General features: G+C 41.3%; 1 protein-coding gene across 1 annotated transcript in view; it reads left to right on the top strand.

Annotated features, from left to right (window-relative positions):
* The window catches only part of LOC126267403 (protein amnionless), a 122890-nt gene that overhangs the window by 50237 nt on the left and 47559 nt on the right, over nucleotides 1-25094 (top strand). The gene's annotated exons all lie outside the window — the stretch shown is intronic.

Here is a 25094-nt window from a genome sequence, read left to right as displayed (position 1 = left end):
AATCCACCAGTCATGAATATGCTACTCAATACCGATCAACCGCACGCGTGCTATGTGCCGGACATCCATCATGTTGGAAGTACATCGCCATTCTGTCATGCAGTGAAACATCTTGTAGTAACATCGGTAGAACATTACGTAGGAAATCAGCATACATTGCACCATTCAGATTGCCATCGATAAAATGGGGGCCAATTATCCTTCCTACCATTATGCCCTCCAAGATCGCTGATGTTCCACTTGTCGCAGCCATCGTGGATTTTCCGTTGCCCAATAGTGCATATTACGCCGGTTTACGTTACCGCTATTGGTGAATGACGCTTCGTCGCTAAGTAGAACGTGTGCAAACAATATGTCATCGTCCCGTAATTTCTCTTGTGCCCAGTGGCAGAACTGTACACGACGTTCAAAGTCGTCGCCATACAATTCCTGGTGCATAGAAATATGGTACGGGTGTAATCGACGTTGATGTAGCATTCTCAACACCGACGTTTTTGAGATTCCCAATTCTCGCGCAATTTCTCTGCTTCTGATGTGCGGATTAGCCGCGACAGCAGCTAAAACACCTTCTTGGGCATCATCGTATGTTGTAGGTCGTGGTTGACGTTTCACATGTGGCTGAACACTTCCTGTTTCCTTCAATAATGTAACTATCAAGCGAACGGTCCGGACACTTGGATGATGTCGTCCAGGATACCGATCAGCATACATAGCACACGTCCGTTGGGCATTTTGATCACAATAGCCATACATCAACACTACGTCGATCTTTTCCGCAATTGATAACGGTCCATTTTAACACGGGTAACGTATCACGAAGCAAATACCGTCCGCACTGGCGGAATGTTACGTGATACCACGTACTTATACGTTTGTGACTATTACAGCGCCATCTATGGCAAAGCGAAACAAGTGGTCCAAAATAAACATTTATATTTCTTTACGTACTATGCAAATGTTTGTTGTTGTTGTGGTCTTCAGTCCTGAAACTGGTTTGATGCAGCTCTCCATGCTACTCTATCCTGTGCTAGCTTCTTCATCTCCCAGTACCTACTGCAACCTACATCCTTCTGAATCTGCTTAGTGTAGTCATCTCTTGGTCTCCCTCTACGATTTTTACCCTCCACGCTGCCCTCCAATATTAAATTGGTGATCCCTTGATGCCTCAGAACATGTCCTACCAATCGATCCCTTCTTCTGGTCAAGTTGTGCCACAAACTTCTCTTCTCCCCAATCCGATTCAATACTTCCTCATTGGTTATGTGATCTACCCATCTAATCTTCAGCATTCTTCTGTAGCACCACATTTCGAAAGCTTCTACTCTCTTCTTGTCCAAACTATTTATCGTCCATGATTCACTTCCATACATGGCTACACTCCATACAAATACTTTCAGAAATGACTTCCTGACACTTAAATCTATACTCGATGTTAACAAACTTCTCTTCTTCAGAAACGCTTTTCTTGCCATTGCCAGTCTACATTTTATATCCTCTCTACTTCGACCATCATCAGTTATTTTGCTCCCCAAATAGCAAAACTCCTTTACTACTTTAAGTGTCTCACTTCCTAATCTAATTCCCTCAGCATCACCCGACTTAATTCGACTACATTCCATTATCCTCGTTTTGCTTTTGTTGATGGTCATCTTATATCCTCCTTTCAAGACACTATCCATTCCGTTCAACTGCTCTTCCAAGTCCTTTGCTGTCTCTGACAGAATTACGATGTCATCGGCGAACCTCAAAGTTTTTATTTCTTCTCCATGGATTTTAATACCTACTCCGAATTTTTCTTTTGTTTCCTTCACTGCTTGCTCAATATACAGATTGAATAACATCGGGGGGAGACTACATCCCTGTCTCACTCCCTTCCCCACCACTGCTTCCCTTTCATGTCCCTCGACTCTTATAACTGCCATCTGGTTTCTGTACAAATTGTATATAGACTTTCGCTCCCTGTATTTTACCCCTGCCACCTTCAGAATTTGAAAGAAAGTATTCCAATCAACATTGTCAAAAGCTTTCTCTAAGTCTACAAATGCTAGAAACGTAGGTTTGCCTTTCCTTAATCTAGCTTCTAAGATAAGTAGTAGGGTCAGTATTGCCTCACGTGTTCCAACGTTTCTACGGAATCCAAACTGATCTTCCCCGAGGTCGGCTTCTACCAGTTTTCCATTCGTCTGTAAACAATTAGTGTTAGTATCTTTCATCTGTGGCTTATTAAACTGATAGTCCGGTAATTTTCACATCTGCTTTCTTTGGTATTGGAATTATTATATTCTTCTTGAAGTCTGAGGGTATTTCGCCTGTCTCATACACCTTGCTCACCAGATGGTAGAGTTTTGTCAAGACTGGCTCTCCCAAGGCCGTCAGTAGTTCCAATGGAATGTTGTCAACTCCGGGGGCCTTGTTTCGACTCAGGTCTTTCAGTGCTCTGTCAAACTCTTCACGCAGTATCGTATTTCCCATTTCATCTTCTGCTACATCCTCTTCCATTACCATAATATTGTCCTCAAGTACATCGCCCTTGTATAGACCCTCTACATCCTTACATTTGTCCTCTAGCCATCCCTGCTTAGCCATTTTGCACTTCCTGTTAATCTCATTTTTGAGACGTTTGTATTTCTTTTTGCCTGCTTCATTTACTGCATTTTTATATTTTCTCCTTTCATCAATTAAATTCAATATTTCTTCTGTTACCCAAGGATTTCTACTAGCCCTAGTCTTTTTACCTACTTGATCCTCTGCTGCCTTCACTACTTCATCCCTCAAAGCTACCCGTTTTTCTTCTATTGTATTTCTTTCCGCCATTCCTGTCAATTTCTCCCTTATACTCTCCTTGAAACTCCGTACAACCTCTGGTTCTTTTAGTTTATCCAGGTCCCATCTCCTTAAATTCCCACCTTTTTGCAATTTCTTCAGTTTTAATCTACAGGTCATAACCAATAGATTGTGGTCATAGTCCACATCTGCCCCTGGAAATGTCTTACAATTGAAAACCTGGTTCCTAAATCTCTGTCTTACCATTATATAATCTATCTGAAACCTGTCAGTACGTCCAGGCTTCTTCCATGTATACAGCCTTCTTTTATGATTCTTGAACCAAGTGTTACCTATGATTAAGTTGTGCTCTGTGCGAAATTCTACCAGGCGGCTTCTTCTTTCTTTTCTTTGCCCCAGTCCATATTCACCTACTACGTTTCCTTCTCTCCCTTTTCCTACTACCGAATTCCAGTCACCCGTGACTATTAAATTTTCGTCTCCCTTCACTATCTGAATAATTTCTTTTATTTGATCATACATTTCCTCAATTTCTTCGTCATCTGCAGAGCTAGTTGGCATATAAACTTGTACTACTGTAGTAGGTGTGGGCTTCGTATCTATCTTGGCCACAATAATGCGTTCACTATGTTGTTTGTAGTAGCTTACCCGCATTCCTATTTTCCTATTCATTATTAAACCTACTCCTGCATTACCCCTATTTGATTTTGTGTTTATAACCCTGTAGTCACCTGACCAGAAGTCTTGTTCCTCCTGCCACCGAACTTCACTAATTCCCACTATATCTAACTTTAACCTATCCATTTCCCTTTTCAAATTTTCTAATCTACCTGCCCGATTAAGGGATCTGACACTCCATGCTCCGACCCGTAGAACGCCAGTTTTCTTTCTCCTGATCACGACATCCTATTGAGTAGTCCCCGTCCGGAGATCCGAATGGGGGACTATTTTACCTCAGGAATATTTTACCCAAGAGGATCCCATCATCATTTAATCATACAGTAAAGCTGCATGCCCTCGGGAAAAATAACGGCTGTAGTTTCCCCTTGCTTTCAGCCGTTCGCAGTACCAGCACAGCAAGGCTGTTTTGGTTATTGTTACAAGGCCAGATCAGTCAATCATCCAGACTGTTGCCCCTGCAACTACTGAAAAGGCTGCTGCCTCTCTTCAGGAACCACACGTTTGTCTGGCCTCTCAACAGATACCCCTCCGTTCTGGTTGCACCTACGGTACGGCTATCTGTATCGCTGAGGCACGCAAGCCTCCCCACCAGCGGCAAGGTCCATGGTTCATGGGGGGTGGGGGGGGGGGCACACAAATATGTAATAAAAATGGGGGTTCCTATTTTAAAAAAACGAATTTGATATCCGTTTGACCTATGGCAGCGCCATCTAGTGCGCCAACCATAGCGCCATCTGGTTTCCCCCTACAAGCTGGACGAGTTTCGTTCTTTCTAGTTTTTTCGCTTGAAAGTGAGGAGAGGGGCTAGTGTAATTGGTTAATACAAACCATAAAAAAATGCACGGAAGTATGTTTTTTAACACAAACCTACGTTTTTTTTTAAAATGGAACCCCGTTAGTTTTGTTAGCACATCTGAACATATAAACAAATACGTAATCAGTGCCGTTTGTTTCATTGTAAAATGTTAATTACATCCGGAGATATTGTAACCTAAAGTTGACGCTTGAGTACCACTCCTCCGCTGTTCGATCGTGTGTATCGGAGAGCACTGCAACATACATCGCGTTTCTACAGAATGATCTGCCAACGTTGCTCGAAAATGTTCCACTGGTAATGCGTCGACGTATGTGGTATCAGCATGATGGTGCACCTGCACATTCCGCAATTAACACTAGGCTGACCCTTGACAGGATGTTCGACGGGCGTTTCATAGGACGTGGAGGACGCATAAATTTGCCAGCCCGTTCTCCTGATCTTACACCTCTGGACTTCTTTCTGTGGGATACGTTAAAGGAGAATGTGTACCGTGGTGTGCCTACAACCCCCGAGGATATGAAACAACGTATTGTGGCAGCCTGCGGCGACATTACACTAGATTTACTGCGGCGTGTACGACATTCATTACGCCAGAGATTGCAATTGTGTGCAGCAAATGGTGGCCACCACATTGAACATCTATTGGCCTGACATGTCGGGACACACTCTATTCCACTCCGTAATTGAAAACGGAAACCACGTGTGTACGTGTACCTCACCCCTCATGGTAATGTACATGTGCATCAGTGAAAAAGACCAATAAAAAGGTGTTAGAATGTGGACGTAATATGCTGTTCCAGTCTCTTCTGTACTTAAGGTCCATCACCGTTCCCTTTGGACCCCTACTAATCCGGTACTCTCCGATACACACGATCGAACAGCGGAGGAGTGGTACTCAAGCGTCAACTTCAGGTTACAATATCTCCGGATGTAATTAACATTTTATTATGCAACAAACGGCACTGATTACGTATTTGTTTATACGTTCAGATGTGCTAACAAAACTAACGCAAAACTAACGGGGTTCTATTTAAAAAAACGTAGGTTTGTGTTAAAAACATACTTCCGTGCATTTTTTTTATGGTTTGTATTAACCAATTACACTAGCCCCTCTCCTCACGTTCGGTCTGTAGGATCGATTCGTCAATATATATATATATATATATATATATATATATATATATATATATATATATATATATATATATATATATGCCTCAACTCTGCTGCAGGGTTCATCAATCGTAGTGGCTTGTGAGTGATGGATTGCCAAATTCTCGACAACCCGTGACAAAATACACAGTGAAAACTGTGTAGGAGATCTAGGGAACGTCCTGACCAAGCCAACTGTCGACCAGTCTATGTTTCGAGGTAACTCATAGCGATACGGGCAACATGTAGCCTTGCCTTATCTACTTATAAGATCACGTCACAGAGACCTGAATATGAGGCACGGCCTCTGGCCTTAACACGTCTGATCCCTAAATTAGCGGCTGTGTGAATCAAAGGTGACTGTGCGTGTGGTCGATACCATCACGCCAGGTGACGGGCCAGTACGACGATGACGAATGCTATGTGGCAACGTTCGTCCTCCTCGCGGCCTCCACACGTCCATTCTCATCTACACAAATACTTCGCAAGTCATCGTAGGGTACGTGGCAGAGGGTACCCTATACAACTACTAGTCATTTCCTTTCCTGTTCCAGTCGCAAATAGAGCGAGAGAAAAATGACTGTCTGTATACCTTGATGCGGCGCGGTTCCTTCCGCCCCTTTACGACGAGCCTGCACCTACCTGTGAACATTGCCTCAGCAGATCATCAGTAGGGAAGCAGAGCGAACCCCACTGTACTTCGACGTGAACCAGGCTGCAATTAAAGTCACTAATCTAGGTTTCGGGGGAAAGCTTCCACACGAAATGAAAAGTTGGAAATTTTGTCCTTAATTAATATATTCTTAAAGTTAGGTGAACAAGTATCACTGCCAAGTCCGTGCTAGTCTTAACACAGTCACTCACCATCCCTTCCACTCACGTTAGCAAGTTTATGGTGTTGCATTTCCCGAAAACGTAATAGCTACTAAAAACACGGATTGTTTTTGATTGAGAATGCTAGCCAAATATTAAGTCTGTCGGTACCAAATGCAGTCACAGTTTTTAGCCACCGACCTGCTCAATACGCCACGCGGAATTTATGTCTTTTCTCGTCACAAAATTCACTTAAAAATTCCGAAATTTCTACACACCCATCGGAATAGTTATGCCGTCACTTTCAAATACCACATTATAACACTTTTGATGTATGAAACACTGCTAGATCCGGCAACGTATCATTTCCATCGGAACTACTACTACACACGTCCGAACTGTTTCATGGCTATGCTCCGACTCCTCTCTAGAATACTCTGTCTTCTCCACCAGCAGATAAAGGCGCGTGAAGAATATTGCCTTACCATTGGTCAATTTACTCAACAGCCAATAGCAAAACAACATTCTCCCGCGTCAGTCCGCGCATTTCATCAATAACCAATCGCAAAACAGTAAACCTAACGACTGCACGTTTTACCGACGTAATTATCTAATATGCTGAAGTTTTGTTTATGCATAAAATTATTTGCTACTGTTATTTATACTTGAATTAACTTTCCCTTTACCATAAACTTACTTTACAAATCTATTCTACAAGAATCTCCTTTGTCCACGTCCATACTTCTTCGAAATGTTCGCACACTAAATCCCACTACATAACTCGTTACCCAATTATCTTCAGATGAACCTTAAACCACACTCACGCATCATTCATACTGCTAAAACACATGTATAACATTTTACATACATAATAACACTTTATGAAAATACTAGAACAGTTTATGAAAAACATTCTATTACTTTAGTGCACTATAGTGGGCACAATCGAAACTAAATCACAGTCCCCTATCCAATACTGTTCTCTATCGGCTGATACATAAACTACGTGCGCGTCCAGTCTCGCGTCACCATCTGTCACTATCCAGCTCTGAGACACATCTCCCACTTAACCGCCTCCAAGGCAGGATCGGTATACGGCGCTACGCCTCAGCCTGCGTCTGAGTTTTCATTTCTCATACCTTACCTTCGTTTTCCTTAGGCGAAATGTAAGCCAGTCGCAATAGAATCGTTCACCAGTCACCTTCAAATGCCGGTTGTCTAAATTCGCTCAATAGCATTCTTCGAAATAACGTCGCCTTCCCTCCAGTGATTCCCATTTGAGTTCCTGAAGCATTTCTGTGGTACCACAGTGTTGCTCGAACCCACTATAACAAATGTAACAGCCCACCGCTGAATTGCTTCGAAGTCTTCCTTTAATCCAGCCTGGTGCCAGATACCAAACACTGGAGCAATACTCAGCGAAGCAGAAGCTATCCTTTACACATGAACCACACTTTCCGAAAATTCTCCCAATAAGCCGAAGTCGATCATTCGCCTTTCCTACCACGATCCCCACACGCTCGTTCCATTTCATATCGCTTTGCAGATTCACTTCCAGATATATAAACGACATAACTGACTCAAGCACGACACTACTAATGCCGTATCCGAATATTACGGATTGTTTTTCCTACTATCCCCACTGACTTACATTGTTCTACATTTAGATCTAACTGCCATTCGCCACACCAAATAGAAATTTCGTCTAAGTAATCTTGTGTGCTTCCGAACGTCGACACCTTCCCGCAAACCAAAAAATCATAAGCAAACAGTCCTAGATTGTTGCCCACCCTCTCCGCCAGTTCATTTATGTATGTAGAAACTAATAGCCGTTCTATCTCACTTCCCTGGGACACTCTTGACGATACCTTTGTATCTGATGAACACTCGCTGTCGAGGGCAACGTATTGCGTTCCATAGATTAAGAAGTCTTCGAGCCACAAGCTCGTGAAGCTGTTTGTGCGAGGGTGAGCTAAATGAAAGCCTTAAATTTGTAATAACAAATCGAAATTTCGTGCCGTTATCCTGTAAGTTGGTAAGCGTGCTACAAACAGCGTGCAGAATGGCCTGTATGTGGCAGCGTAGTGCAGATGCACACATACCGTCGCAGTACCAGTATGAAGATGGCCGCCCCACTTGCGACTTGCACCAGGGAAGAACAGCGCTCTGTTATTAGGTTTTTGCGAAGTGAAGGTGTGACACCTATTGAAATTCATCGACGAATGAAGGTTCAGTACGGTGATGGTTGTTTGTCACAGCAGCAAGTCTACGAATGGAGTAGGAAGTTCGCAAATGGTGTGACTTCAGTGGAAGAAGCTCCTCGTCCAGGTCAGGCACAACGAGTTGTGACTCCACAGAACATTGCAGCAGTTGAAGCCATAGTGAAGGAAAACCGCCGAGTAATACTGAATGACATTACAGCGTGTTTACAGATTAGTCATGGGTCAGCACACCACATTGTGCATGATTTGCTCCAGTTTCACAAAGGGTCTGCAAGATGGGTGCCACGGCAGCTGACTCCTGAAATGAGAGAACGACGTGTTGATGCTAGTGAAGAACTTCTTCGGCGCTTTGAAAGAGAAGGTGATGGCTTCCTTGCAAGAATCGTTTCTGGGGACGAAACCTGGGTTCACTTCCACCAATCGGAAACGAGGAGAGCGAGCGAGGAATGGCGCCATTCCTCATCACCAAAACCAAAGAAGTTTCGAACAGAAACATCAGCAGGGAAGGTTATGCTGACTCTCTTTTGGGACGAAAAAGGCGTCATTTTGGAGCATTACATACCTAGAGGGACCACTGTCACCAGTACATCATACACAGATCTCCTAAAAAATCATCTGCGGCCTGCAATCAAATCAAAGTGACGTGGATTGCTGTCAACAGGTGTCCTTTTGCAACATGAAAATGCAAGGCCCCACACTGCCCGTACAACAGTTGCAACGATCACAGACCTGCATTTTGAGTGTCTTCCTCATCCACCATACTCACGAGACCTTGCCCCAAGTGATTTCCATATGTTTGGACCACTCAAAGACTCAAAGGGAGGAAAGAAGTTCCGTTCTGATGAAGAGGTACGCCACGCGGTGCGTGAGTTGTTGCGCGAACTACCAATTGGAGGACTTGCATTGAGCGTGGAGGAGATTATGTTGAAAAGTGATACAGCTTTGTACCACTTCTGCACAATAATAATATTTAAAAAATGTTTAAGGTTTTCATTTGCCTCACCCTCGTAGAGCCAATTGCCCGATGTACAGTGGCGTCGTTGGAAGCGCTGCTCTCCTCTGCCAAGTGAAGACAGGTGGCAACTGAGCTGAGAATCCGTGGACGTCGTCGCACTGCCCCTGTTGGTACTTGTCTTTCTGCAGTAAAGCGCATTTTCTGACACGAGATACGTAACGCGGCTCCACTATCTTGCAGGGCTGATCGAACAGAGTGTGTGTCCTCTCAGCTGCACGTCGCGTGGGGCAAATGAAGTTCCGCGTAGCATTGAGCAGGGCTCTCCTGATCCCACTGATTCCATAAACTTCAGTCTTAATAGGCGTCGATTCTATCACTATCGAATGTCAGTAAGTGCTGGTAAATGTTTTTCCTTCTTACAGGAGGCTTAACACGACCTTCTCACAAACAACACTGAAATGTGGTTTCTGGATGAGAAATCCGCTCCGTGCCGTATTTTTCGAACTATAAGATGCAATTTTTTCTACGAAAAATTGCCTCCAAACTTCAGGTGCGTCTTACACTCGAAATTAATATAAAAATGCCAAGTGTTTGATTTAAAATTACCGCCAGTCTTATGTATGGGCATAAATTCGATGCTGCGGGAAACGTATCTCTATCTGGCAACATTGGATTCAACTGGCAGCAGCATGCACCGATGCGACGAACGTGAGTTGCGGGAATTCATAAGCTTTCTTTCCCTCCCACCCTGCTATCACAAACCTAGAACACTGTCTAGCCTGCGATGCGTCATTGCAGTCTACGGTGCCAGTGAACTTGAACTGAAAGTGATTTGTGTTATCGGTAACAAGACAATATTTTTGTTAGTAGCTAGTTTCGCAATGGAAAAAAAATAAAATGTACTCGTATGATGCTGGTGTAAACTTAGAACACAGTCTAGACCACGATGCCTCATTGCAGTCTACGGTGCCAGTCACCTTCAATCGAAAGTGAATTGTGTTATCGGTAACAGTACAATATTTTTGTTAGTAGCTAGTTTCGCAATGTAAAAAATAAAAAAATGGTTCAAATGGCTCTGAGCACTATAGGACTTAACATCTATGGTCATCAGTCCCCTAGAACTTAGAACTACTTAAACCTAACTAACCTAAGGACAACACACAACACCCAGCCATCACGAGGCAGAGAAAATCCCTGACTCCGCCGGGAATCGTACCCGGGCGCGGGAAGCGAGAACGCTACCGCACGACCACGAGGTGCGGGCGAAAAAAAAAAGATATTCGTATGACGCTGGTATAAATTGAAAGTAATAGCATATGCAGAAGAATATGGAAACAGAGCAGCTCAAAGGCATTTGCTGCCCACCAACAGAAAAAAGAATTCTCGATTGGCGGGCGAGAAAGGAAAAACTGAAAAAAATGCTGAAATACAGGATGTGGGGCGGCGAAGAAGTTGTCGAATGAGTTGTTTGAATGTTCATTTCACGTAACAGACTATTGCCGATGCAACATATGTGGGACGGCGAAGAAGTCGAAACAAGATTTTATTATCTTAAAGGCTCACACAAATTACTCGAAACTTCTGAAAATGCTAAAGACATTAAATATTGTTAATTCAGCCAATCGTTTAATAGTTCAGAGGCGACTTCTACAGCAAGTTCCTCCCGAATAGTTCATTACTCTAACTAACGGTGCTCTATTAATAGTTCGCAATAATGTTAAAAAAAAAAGATTAATGCTCGCCTTAAAAGTGGAGTTAGTCACCACGTGCCACGCGGAATTATACTTCACACGGACGGCACAATAACAGTTTGTTACCGAAGTCTAAACGATCCAGGACGGTGTACAGTCCTCGCGATTTTCAATGTCCGTTTACATTGCTAAGTACGCGCATGTCGCAGCCCGCTATGACGTCACCCGAGGCGAGGCGCGATCGGGCGTTAAGCTCGCGTGGACTAGGCGTTGGTCTAATGCGGAGTGAGCTTCCTACTGCCTCTGCCGCTCTTTTTATATAGCTCCGGCGCGTACCGCCAAGAGAGCATCTGTTCTTTTCGTTCCTATGCAGATGCCTGCAGCCTCCAAATGATCGCTATCTCAGGCACATAATCTTAAATATCACATTTAATAATAGCTTTACAAACTTCTCAATTTTTGTATACATACATCTGAGCAGTACAGAAGCACGTAGAAAATCTCAGCCCGCTAAAATTAAAACTTTACTCTCTAGAATTTTTACAATGGAACCAACGGTAGATTGTTACCTCTGAACCATAGCTTTATCAAGACTTGTATCAGCTGTTAATTATGCTACAAGACTAAAACTTGGTGTAGCTTTGTTAATTGTCCTATCTGATCATTGGTCTTAAAGAATTTGTTTTATCATTAAAATTTAAAGTACTTAATCTATAATGCTTATGTACATTTTACTCACAAAAGTAGTTTTTACTAAATTACTAAAAAACTAGAAGAGGTAACTGATTGTGGTATTTCCATTATTATTATTAGGGTGAACTGAAGCATCCTACCAATTTTCAATATTGTAGCTCTATTATTTCGCGCCTCTGATTTTTCCGAAAAACGCGGATTCTGGAGTCAATTTTAGTTTTATGGTTTTGGAAACCAGCACCACTCATTAATGACTTCTTACTGCACCTTCTCACCAAATTTTGGCTTCCTAGCGTCATTATTTAGCGCCTCCTATTTTTCTTTCAAAACGTGAATTTTACGTAAACTACTAATTTTATAACATTAAGATTTGTTACCTGAAACATTATTACATAGAACTATACTTTAACAAAGTTTTACACACAAACCTTAATTTTTACTTTTATGTTAAATGTGGTGCAATACTATATGCAGGCGCGTTACGATGACGTGACGCTACTAGCAGTGAACTAGGGTAAGTCCCGTGCACTCGCTCGCCTCTGTATCTTATACATGATACAGCGCTTGCTTTGCTTCATCACCCCCTTTTTAATTTTCGTGAAAATCTATTTTTGAACAAAATTAAATTTCTAAAAGAACAAACAAGCGATGGATTACTTTAGTATACCTCTTTCAACTTAAGTTGCTTCTTCTTAGGAAATTCCTTATTACTACATACACAAAATAACCATACTCATATACACATAGAAAACCTAGTACAGAAGATATTCACAAATTATTTACATACATTTACATGGAAATATAAATTTTTCAATGGTTACAAAATAGTTATTTTTTTTTTTTTAAATCAGTCTCTTCCTGAAAAAGAAAATACACACGACTTTTATCACTGCAACGCACTCACATTTTTCTTTTACTATAATACTCGGCACTGTGGTGGGTGTCCTATTATAACACTCATTTAATTTCACTGATTGACAAAATTGTGGGAGGAAATTGTATTCACTGTGGTTTGCGTCTCTACTTCCAATCTCCCTACCGCTTGTTGTCAGTCATTCATGCAGCCTGCATGTCCCTGAGAAACAGACAATACAGTCTAAGTTTCTGTTTTCAACTTATATCTAAGGTAGGACAAAGTACATTTTATAGTTTATATTCTGGCACTATTTTGCTAATTGTGAAGTTGTCAGAAAGACATTTAGCACTAAGTCGTATCTGATACAATAGCTCCTACTTTCTTCTTTCATAAATAATCTTTTAGGTTCCTAAATAGTGAAAATTCTTTTAGCAAATTAATATATTAAGATCTTGCTTCAACTTAGAAAATTGAGTAACCTTTTAGTTTTAATGTACTCTGGCTTAATTATCGTATGGATTAGTTCATCAAAGAAGTCATTTGCTGACCAGCACTTTGCTTTATTGTATGAATTACTAAAGAAATTAGTTATTTTCAGTATACCGATTCCAAATTTCTGCATTTTCCAATATTTGTGTGTTTCTGTTGTCTGTTTAACTATTTATTTGCCTCAAGCAAGATTTAGCGTTTTTCACCATTTCACGAGACGTGAGGGAATTATTCTTTAATCCTACATCATTTACTTCAATTTACTTACTTCACTTCTTCACCTTATTCATTTTCTCCCTTTTCTTCCAGATTCAAAATACTTCATTTCTCCACTTCTTTCTCCCTTTTCCTTTTGTCAGCCTATTGACGTCCTGTTTCTATATATTTGGTGCGATCCTCACACCACTTCCACACATCTCCATTTATTTAATTCTAAAACGCCATTGCTTGCCTCTATGAGCATTACCTTCTTACGCTGTTTTCCTTCAGACAACCTTATTTCTAGCAACATACTACCTTCTGCATAATCTCATGGATTATTCATATTCATACCGTACTTCGTATACTGCAAAGTGTCTCTCTTAGTTGTAGTTTCTAACCCTTTACAATTACATGAAATATTTTAATTTATTTATTTTAGCCATGTTTGCCTCTTATTGGTACTCAGACTTTTGTTTTGCCATTCACTAGGTAGATCCTTACTAAGAATACTTAAAACCTAATAGCATATATACAACATGAAGACATATGTGATTCTTACCTGTTATGATAGACCAGAAGAAGGGAATGAAACTTGAAAAGGAAATAAAGTTTCATCCAGCTGGGACTGCACGGTACGCCAAACCGTGTATCCGCCAAAGAGTGGCAGACTCCCTACAGTAATTAATTACTGTTAATTTTAAATTCCTTTAGATCCACAATATTTCTTAGACCTAGTTCTCTCTTACTCTTTGGATATTCCAAACGATAGGCATTTGCATGAGGTTTACTTACTATTCTAAATGGTCCATGATATACATGCATAAACTTTTTAGTTTCTGCAGAAATTTTCTTTGATTTTTCTTTTGTTTTGACCAGCACTAGCTCACCAATTTTAAAACTAGTGGGGGAAGCCCTTGCATCATGTATTGGATAAGGCTTCTTAAAAAATACCTTCCCAGGCTTGATATTCAAATGGCATTCATAACCTTTAACTTCACCAGGTGCGTTTGAGAATACATTACTATGCTTAGTTAACACACTCTTTAACTCTGATCTTTGTTCGTCAGCAATTTGCTTTGTTGATTGTACCTTTTCCTCTATTTCCTTTAGGATGTGTCTCTCTTCAATCTTAGCACTTTCCTCATTCTCACTGAAAACCAAATTTTCCTGCAAGTATCCTTTATTCTTTATTACTCTAATAGGCAGTTCCCTAGATTCATTACTACCGCCTATATGACTTCCTATAAAAGACTCTCTTATCACTTTAGAGTCAGGTAAAGTTAAAATTAAGTTGTTCTGATCAAAATTGATCTTTCCCTGGTACTTTGATAAGAAATCAGTACCAATCAACATATCAACACTTAAGCCTAGCACAATCAAACAAGGATGATCTATTACTACGTCATTTATACCAATGGGTATCAAAGCTTCGTGTTGAACTGGTCTAGAGACTTTTCCAGTAGCACCTATAATCTTTAAGCCACTTACTTTCATAACTGTTAACTTCTCTTTATTGGGTATGGTGTCAAAAAATGTTTGTGATAAAGCACTTGCTTCACTGCCACTGTCAAGCAGACAACGCACAGTGACTCCTGATATGTTTACTTTGATAACAGGGTGAGTTATTTTACATTGAACAGGTTGCTCACACACCTCGTCTAATAAATCTCGTTCTATGTTCTTCCAGCTAAAGTAATTCTGATCAGTTGCAATTACATTTACATTTACATCCTGGGGCTCATCATGCTCTATAATCTTAGCTGCTTTCTCTAATCTGTCCACTAACTTTAAATCGAAGCATCTGACGACTTTTTCTACTTTTGTTTGCTGCACATCAGCCAAACTATCCTCTACCTCTGAGCAACTGCGTCCCTGCGCAATATTGCTGTTCATAAGAATGTCGTCACCTTCAACCATTTGTGGCACGTTTACACAGTTACTAGATTCTTTCACCTCGTTACTATTTCTACCCCCTTCATTCATCATTTCCTCCTCTCTAAAGTTTTGCAGTACTGATTCTACTTCTGCTACTTCTACTTCAGCTTTTAGATTGCCATTTTCATCGAAGATGTAAGCTTTTACTTCATCATTATTCCCATCAGACTCAAACCCATTATCTATTTCTTCCCCATTATCTACCTTGAGTTCCTGTTCTTCCTTGACCCATTTTTCTAGTGTATCCAAAATACTATCCACTATTTTGTGAGAGTGGCTTAACACATCACTGGTATTATCTGTATTTATTTCGTCATCCATGTTGTCTGTCTGTGTATGTTGGCTGATTGTCTGTGTTTCCGTTACTGGCTGTGTTACTGTTACCGCCTGGTGAGCGCCAGTTTCCTCATAGACGGGATTTAGTTTCCCACACGCGGCCTGTTGTGTTCATCTGTGACACCACTAGATATAGTAGCATCATGACTCCCTTCTTGTCTTAATGGCATAGTATTTACTTCTCCACTTTCGTCATAGTAGTTGTTACGAAAGCGTGATGAGTATCTACCCCCTCTTCCTCTGCCACGGCTTTGGTTTCGATAGTTTGTTTTGGTGTGCCTAACTTCCATATTTCTAACGTTCACGTTTCCATTATTTTGTACGTGATTGTTAGAAGATTTGTTACTCTGCTGCACCTGCTCCTCAGCAGCAGCTACTCTTTCCACTCTTTCCAGATATTCAATAAATTTGTCTATATTATCTCTAGGGGCGGAAATGATCCTCTTCTGCCAGTACCACGGCAGCTTACCTTCTAAACCCATAATGATCATATCTGGCTTCATCTTTTCTGTCAAATGTGACAGTCTTGAAACCCACTTCCTAGCGAAATCCTTTACTGATTCACGCCCTGGGAAAAACTTCTTACCACTCCAGAATTCCCTTAACACATCATTTTGTTTGTTATGTGACCAGTATTCGTTGAGAAATGCAGACTTAAATTCAGATAAAGTTTTACATTTGATCATTACATCCGCGGACCATCGCAAAGCATCACCTGACAAATGACTTCTTATAAATGAAATTTTTTCTCTTTCTGACCAAGTGTTGGGGAGAACATCCTCAAAGTCATTCCAAAATTCAAGAGGGTGAATGTACTTATCAGGATCAAAGCGCAAAAACTGTCGACACCCTATAAAAGCGGCGTCAACTGAAGTCACATGCTGTACAGTAGAATGACTAGAATTAACAGAGGTTACTCTATTTTCTAGGTTAGCAATGTTAGTATTTAATTCCTCTACTTGTGACTCTACTGCTTCTATCCTGGCAGAACATCTTTGTTCCACTGCACCACGAATTTCGGTACAGGTTTCTTTTACTTTCTCAATGTTTTTCTGACAAGTATCTACTTTAATTTGTACCTCTTTAACTTTGTCAGAGCAAAGTTTGGACTCGTTGCTCAATCTTTCGGACAACCTCACTTCCAAAAGTTCATCTGCCTCTTGATAATTTTTTTGAATTTGATCTATTTCACATTTGAAAGTACTATGCATTTTAGTTAACTGTTGCCCTACTTTTACTTGAATGTCATGATGAATAGCATCTATCTTATAATTCAAACTATTCCATTTTGATTGCAGTTCTTCTTTTAGTTCTTTATTACTATTTTCAATTTTAGCCTCAATTTTATTTTGGTTTGATTCGAGTTTGGCAAACAGTATTTGCATCCAATCCGGAGCTTCTACCTTGATACTTTGTATCTCTTGACTTGACTGAGCTGGAGATATATTGAGCTCAGTTTCACTACCTGACAAAGTTAGCAACTCTACTGGCTCCCTTTTGACTTCTATTTCACTTATTGATTGCATCCCTGCACTCTCATTTAAATTAAAGTCATAATTTACTGGTGACAAATTACGTTCTAGTTCAATATTTGAGGGATTAATGGAACCATCCTCATTAAACTCAATTCCTGATCCTGAGGATTCTTGGTCAGAGACCGGTTCCCTTCTGAAATGTACACTACTTTCCATATCTTTTAGTTTGTTAGCAGCAGTTAATAAATATTTTAAAAGTCTTTGACTTAACTTAAATGCTTGATTTCGACGAATGATGTCGTCGCGGTGTACCAGCAATCGTGATGCGACGCGTCGCGACGTATTGAAGGCAGCAGCAGCAGCTGTAGCGTCGAGTACCGCCACAGGAATCGCCTACTGCAATAGCTCCAGGGGGGGGCAGCAAGGCACCGTTGACCGCTCGGCGCAGCCGGCAGCTGTCTCGCAGATCAGCGCAGCTCCGCGATGACGCACCGTCTTCCTTTAGTCTCAGCGCCGTCGGCAGCCGCGATCCAGCATCGTCGCCTTCCTCACCATCGTCACTAACCAACGTACAGCGGTAGACACTTATTGTTTATACACTACACCCGCCTTTACTGGTAACACTGTTCCCACACTAGTTCAATTCAGTGTCCTGTTATTGCCTACCGAGTTCGTTAATTTATACCAATCGCTTTCACACATCGAGCACTTTTATTTGCTTTTAATTCAGTTTTCCCGGCCGATAAGCACCATATGTGGGGCGGCGAAGAAGTCGACGTCTGAGTTGTTTGAATGTTCATTTCACGTAACAGACTATTGCCGATGCAACATATGTGGGACGGCGAAGAAGTCGTTGTTTAATGTTGAATGAAAGTTGAACATTGCCACCTTAAATCACGCGAGCCTGGCAACTAATTTGGTGGCCAGTCAGAAAGCGAAGGGAAACTTACTGACCTTAGTTCCCAGTCTGCACGGCCACATTCCTGTACAGCCCAGCTAAACGAAAAATATCCATAGTTCTTCACGGGATTAGGGCTGCTTCAATAAAATTTAAAGTTCCAAACAAGATTTTATTATCTTAAAGGCTCACACAAATTACTCGAAACTTCTGAAAATGCTAAAGACATTAAATATTGTTAATTCAGCCAATCGTTTAATAGTTCAGAGGCGACTTCTACAGCAAGTTCCTCCCGAATAGTTCATTACTCTAACTAACGGTGCTCTATTAATAGTTCGCAATAATGTTAAAAAAAAAGATTAATGCTCGCCTTAAAAGTGGAGTTAGTCACCACTTGCCACGCGGAATTATACTTCACACGGACGGCACAATAACAGTTTGTTACCGAAGTCTAAACGATCCAGGACGGTGTACAGTCCTCGCGATTTTCAATGTCCGTTTACATTGCTAAGTACGCGCATGTCGCAGCCCGCTATGACGTCACCCGAGGCGAGGCGCGATCGGGCGTTAAGCTCGCGTGGACTAGGCGTTGGTCTAATGCGGAGTGAGCTTCCTACTGCCTCTGCCGCTCTTTTTATATAGCTCCGGCGCGTACCGCCAAGAGAGCATCTGTTCTTTTCGTTCCTATGCAGATGCCTGCAGCCTCCAAATGATCGCTATCTCAGGCACATAATCTTAAATATCACATTTAATAATAGCTTTACAAACTTCTCAATTTTTGTATACATACATCTGAGCAGTACAGAAGCACGTAGAAAATCTCAGCCCGCTAAAATTAAAACTTTACTCTCTAGAATTTTTACAATGGAACCAACGGTAGATTGTTACCTCTGAACCATAGCTTTATCAAGACTTGTATCAGCTGTTAATTATGCTACAAGACTAAAACTTGGTGTAGCTTTGTTAATTGTCCTATCTGATCATTGGTCTTAAAGAATTTGTTTTATCATTAAAATTTAAAGTACTTAATCTATAATGCTTATGTACATTTTACTCACAAAAGTAGTTTTTACTAAATTACTAAAAAACTAGAAGAGGTAACTGATTGTGGTATTTCCATTATTATTATTAGGGTGAACTGAAGCATCCTACCAATTTTCAATATTGTAGCTCTATTATTTCGCGCCTCTGATTTTTCCGAAAAACGCGGATTCTGGAGTCAATTTTAGTTTTATGGTTTTGGAAACCAGCACCACTCATTAATGACTTCTTACTGCACCTTCTCACCAAATTTTGGCTTCCTAGCGTCATTATTTAGCGCCTCCTATTTTTCTTTCAAAACGTGAATTTTACGTAAACTACTAATTTTATAACATTAAGATTTGTTACCTGAAACATTATTACATAGAACTATACTTTAACAAAGTTTTACACACAAATCTTAATTTTTACTTTTATGTTAAATGTGGTGCAATACTATATGCAGGCGCGTTACGATGACGTGACGCTACTAGCAGTGAACTAGGGTAAGTCCCGTGCACTCGCTCGCCTCTGTATCTTATACATGATACAGCGCTTGCTTTGCTTCATCACCCCCTTTTTAATTTTCGTGAAAATCTATTTTTGAACAAAATTAAATTTCTAAAAGAACAAACAAGCGATGGATTACTTTAGTATACCTCTTTCAACTTAAGTTGCTTCTTCTTAGGAAATTCCTTATTACTACATACACAAAATAACCATACTCATATACACATAGAAAACCTAGTACAGAAGATATTCACAAATTATTTACATACATTTACATGGAAATATAAATTTTTCAATGGTTACAAAATAGTTATTTTTTTTTTTAAATCAGTCTCTTCCTGAAAAAGAAAATACACACGACTTTTATCACTGCAACGCACTCACATTTTTCTTTTACTATAATACTCGGCACTGTGGTGGGTGTCCTATTATAACACTCATTTAATTTCACTGATTGACAAAATTGTGGGAGGAAATTGTATTCACTGTGGTTTGCGTCTCTACTTCCAATCTCCCTACCGCTTGTTGTCAGTCATTCATGCAGCCTGCATGTCCCTGAGAAACAGACAATACAGTCTAAGTTTCTGTTTTCAACTTATATCTAAGGTAGGACAAAGTACATTTTATAGTTTATATTCTGGCACTATTTTGCTAATTGTGAAGTTGTCAGAAAGACATTTAGCACTAAGTCGTATCTGATACAATAGCTCCTACTTTCTTCTTTCATAAATAATCTTTTAGGTTCCTAAATAGTGAAAATTCTTTTAGCAAATTAATATATTAAGATCTTGCTTCAACTTAGAAAATTGAGTAACCTTTTAGTTTTAATGTACTCTGGCTTAATTATCGTATGGATTAGTTCATCAAAGAAGTCATTTGCTGACCAGCACTTTGCTTTATTGTATGAATTACTAAAGAAATTAGTTATTTTCAGTATACCGATTCCAAATTTCTGCATTTTCCAATATTTGTGTGTTTCTGTTGTCTGTTTAACTATTTATTTGCCTCAAGCAAGATTTAGCGTTTTTCACCATTTCACGAGACGTGAGGGAATTATTCTTTAATCCTACATCATTTACTTCAATTTACTTACTTCACTTCTTCACCTTATTCATTTTCTCCCTTTTCTTCCAGATTCAAAATACTTCATTTCTCCACTTCTTTCTCCCTTTTCCTTTTGTCAGCCTATTGACGTCCTGTTTCTATATATTTGGTGCGATCCTCACACCACTTCCACACATCTCCATTTATTTAATTCTAAAACGCCATTGCTTGCCTCTATGAGCATTACCTTCTTACGCTGTTTTCCTTCAGACAACCTTATTTCTAGCAACATACTACCTTCTGCATAATCTCATGGATTATTCATATTCATACCGTACTTCGTATACTGCAAAGTGTCTCTCTTAGTTGTAGTTTCTAACCCTTTACAATTACATGAAATATTTTAATTTATTTATTTTAGCCATGTTTGCCTCTTATTGGTACTCAGACTTTTGTTTTGCCATTCACTAGGTAGATCCTTACTAAGAATACTTAAAACCTAATAGCATATATACAACATGAAGACATATGTGATTCTTACCTGTTATGATAGACCAGAAGAAGGGAATGAAACTTGAAAAGGAAATAAAGTTTCATCCAGCTGGGACTGCACGGTACGCCAAACCGTGTATCCGCCAAAGAGTGGCAGACTCCCTACAGTAATTAATTACTGTTAATTTTAAATTCCTTTAGATCCACAATATTTCTTAGACCTAGTTCTCTCTTACTCTTTGGATATTCCAAACGATAGGCATTTGCATGAGGTTTATTTACTATTCTAAATGGTCCATGATATACATGCATAAACTTTTTAGTTTCTGCAGAAATTTTCTTTGATTTTTCTTTTGTTTTGACCAGCCTTTACGTTGTAATGAAGGAGGAGTTCGTTTACATTTTTGTGGCGACGAACATTTTGAAGTCGTTTCTTCAGTGTCCTCAATGCCGCACAACACACTTCAGAGCTGATCGTTGCACCATGAGAGAGGACATCAAACAGATTAAGCCCTTCAGAGTCCCAGAAGGTCGTTGCCTTGACTTTACCAGATTAGGGTGCGGCTCCGAACTGTTTCTTCAGAGGAGAGGTTGTGTGGCGCCCCTCCATGGGTTGTCGCTCTGTTCCCGGTTTGAAGTGAAGAACCCTTGTTTCATCGCCTTTGACGAAGTTCGACAAAAAATTTTCACGATCAGTCTCGTAACGCGCAAGCAGCTCCGCGCAAATGGTCCTTTGTTGCCCTTCATGGCCTTCCGTCAGGTGGCGAGGAATCCAGCGGCCACACACCTTTGAGTACACCAACTGGTGGGCCAGTGTGTCAGCACTGCCACTAGTTGAGCTTCCGTGATACGTCATGGTGATTCCATACAACCAACTGGCATATACGCACACTTCAGTGCAACAATAAAGTTGTTGCACCAAGGGATTGGCTCGGTCGTCGACCACGGAGTGATGTCACCTCGTGAAAAAAGCACATTGGTCGTTTTGGAGCTCTGTAGACGAGAGCTGGTAGATAACAGTCATGTGACCGTCCTTCATGTACGTACGTCATTGCACTGAAGTGTGCGTATATGGCAGTTGGTTGTATGGAATCACCATGCCGATGAGGGTCGGCGTGAAGGCATGACAAAATGGCAAGCAGACGCTATCGTGCTTGGAGCTGCCCCTGACGACACGGTGAATGGAACTGCCCAGTTTGCTGGTGTGTCGACGAGATTGTGCAACTTGTATACAAGGAGTGGTGTGGCTATCGCAACCATCTAACATGGCGTAACAACAGTGGTCGTATATAGATCCTAACTGACATGGAACAGAGACGAGTGTCAGGCTTTGTCTGTGACAATGGGTTTAAAGCCCGACAGTAGTTTCTACCATTAGTGAAAGCCAATCTAAACCGATTTCCAAGTGAAAATATGGAAAGAAACTTTGTGCAGTGTACATTTGGAGTCATGCATTTCTCAAAAGGCAGTTGGTCACAGCAACACATAAAGCTGCACGCTGTCAATGTTCCGGCCGGCCATAGTGGCCGAGCGGTTCTAGGCTCTACAGTCTGGAACCGCGAGTCCGCTACGGTCGCAGGTTCGAATCCTGCCTCGGGCATGGATGTGTGCGATGTCCTTAGCTTAGTTAGGTTTAAGTAGTTCTAAGTTCTAGGGGACTGATGACCTCAGCAGTTAAGTCCCATAGTGCTCAGAGCCATTTGAACCATTTTTGTCAATGTTCCAAACAACACAAAATTTGGAGTGCAGTGTGGTCTGACAAGTAATGATTTTTGCTTATTTTCATGTGATGCAAGGCGTCGAGTGCACCGACGATCGAATGAGGCGCGTAACCTGGGGTGTGCTGAGGTCGTATTTCGGGCTGTCGGTGGTTGTGTGAAGTACCGGGATTGGTTTTCGTAGCGTGAGTTCGGCTCACTCACTCGTGAAAATGAACCAGGATGTTTATTACAACAATCTCGGCCATTCATTTATATTTTCATGATGAGCATGCTGTGGATACTCTCGTCTTCCAAAACTGCAAAAGCCAGGTTCGCATACCTAGATACATAGGTTCTTAGTATGACAAACACTAAAGCATTCTATCGTACCTCGACAGCCTTTCTAAGTCATCCTATTCTATTCGTACAGAAAATGTCCGTTTCAGTTTTGGAACAGGGGGTGAAATGTAGGAGTTACTATCCCCGCAGCTTGGTAGATCCACATCATCAAGGAATGGCTTCAGCTGGACATGACATACATAAAGGAACTTGACGACTCTCTGCCCCACGAAACTGAGATCCATATCAAGGTTAAACGCGGCATTAGACGATATTAGGGTGGCTCCTTTTTTTCCAGATGTGCTTACCTCGTATTACAATGAGGTGACAAAAGTCATGGGATACCTCCTAACGTCGTTTCGGTCCTTCTTTAGCCTAGTGTACTGCTGCAACTCGACGTGACACGGATTCAGCAATTCGATGGAAGTTCCCTGCACAAATACTGAGCCATGCTGCCTTCATAGCCGTTCATAATTGCGGAAGTGTTGCTCACGCAGGAAGTTGTCCACTAACAGATCTCTCGATTATGTCCCGTCAGTGTTCGGTGGGATTTACGTCGTGCGATCTGGAGGCCAAATCATTCGCTACAATTGCCCAGAACGTTCTTCAAACCAATTGTGAACAATTGTGGCCGGATAATACGGCGCACTGTCATCCATAAAAATTCCATCGTTGTTTGGGATCATGAAGACCATCAATGACTGCAAATGGTCTCCAAGGAGTTGAGTTGGTCCAGAGAACCCAGTCCATTTCATGTAAGCACGGTCCACACCATTATGGAGCCACCACCGACTTACATGGCGCCTTGTTGGCAGCCTGGGTCCATGGCGTCGTGAGGTCTGCGCCAGTCTAGAACAGAACCATCAGCTCTTGCCAACTGAAATCGTGACTCATCTGACCAGACCACTGCTTTCCAGTCGTCTACGGTCCAACCAATATGGTTCAAATGGCTCTGAGCACTATGGGACTTAACTTCTGAGGTCATCAGTCCCCTAGAACTTAGAATTACTTAAACCTAACTAACCTGAGGACATCACACACATTCATTCCCGACGCAGGATTCGAACCTGCGACCGTAGCGGCCTCGCGGTTCCAGACTGTAGCGCCTAGAACCACTCGGCCACTCCGGCCGGCCAACCAATATAGCCACGAGCCCGGGAGAGGTGGTGCAGGGGTTGTCGCGCTATTAGCAAAGACACTAGTGTCGGTCGTCTGCTGCCATAGCCCATTAACGCCGCATTTCGCCGCACTGTTGTAGTCATTCGAGAATTTCGGGGTAAATTCTAGAAACACTTGGCTCTCCGCCGTCTCGAACACCCGATATTTTAATGACGAGGGTCAGCGAGCCTTTTTATTGCACCACACTTATCTGCGTGTGCAGGAGGGACAGCTGTCAAGAGAAGCCAGGAGCTGCGACAGACGAGCGATTACCAGCAGCGCCTTGGAATTTATATCAAAAAAGACAAAGAGTGTTTTTATAACGTTCCGTGGTTTGTGGTGTCATTACGGTTGTTACAGAGATTCTTACTTCATGTCTTGGCATGAGGCAGCACGTAAGTAACTGTATGGGTGTTTTATCGATTTTGACATTTATCTTGGTATCAGTTGGCTTGCTGGAGCTTGTACAAAATAATTGTTACTTTGGGGATTAGAGTTGAAAATATATTCTTGTTGAACTGAAAAGATTCTACGAATACGTGATTTATTTCAAGAATAGAGAGTTTGTCAGTATTATTCCCTTGAACCTGATACAGTCTTCAGAGAAGAATTAAACGGTGAGGGTGACGTAGCTGATGACCCAAACAAGAGGATCGGCTGCAGGCCTGAGTCAACTGGAAGAGACATCTAAGCCGTGCAACCTAACACAGCAGTCTCTTGTCGTCCAAGAAAGCGTTAGATTGTCTAACAGATATGTTCATCGTACGTCCCACATTCATTTCTGTGGTTATTTCATGCAGTCTGTTAGTGTGTTTGTTGTGACTGACAGCTCT

The sequence above is a fragment of the Schistocerca gregaria genome, chromosome 4 (genome assembly GCF_023897955.1).
Source record: "Schistocerca gregaria isolate iqSchGreg1 chromosome 4, iqSchGreg1.2, whole genome shotgun sequence".
In the NCBI taxonomy this organism is placed as follows: Eukaryota; Metazoa; Arthropoda; class Insecta; order Orthoptera; family Acrididae; genus Schistocerca; species Schistocerca gregaria.
Note: the sequence above shows the minus strand (reverse complement) of the source record. Positions and strands in the feature narration are given on the sequence as shown.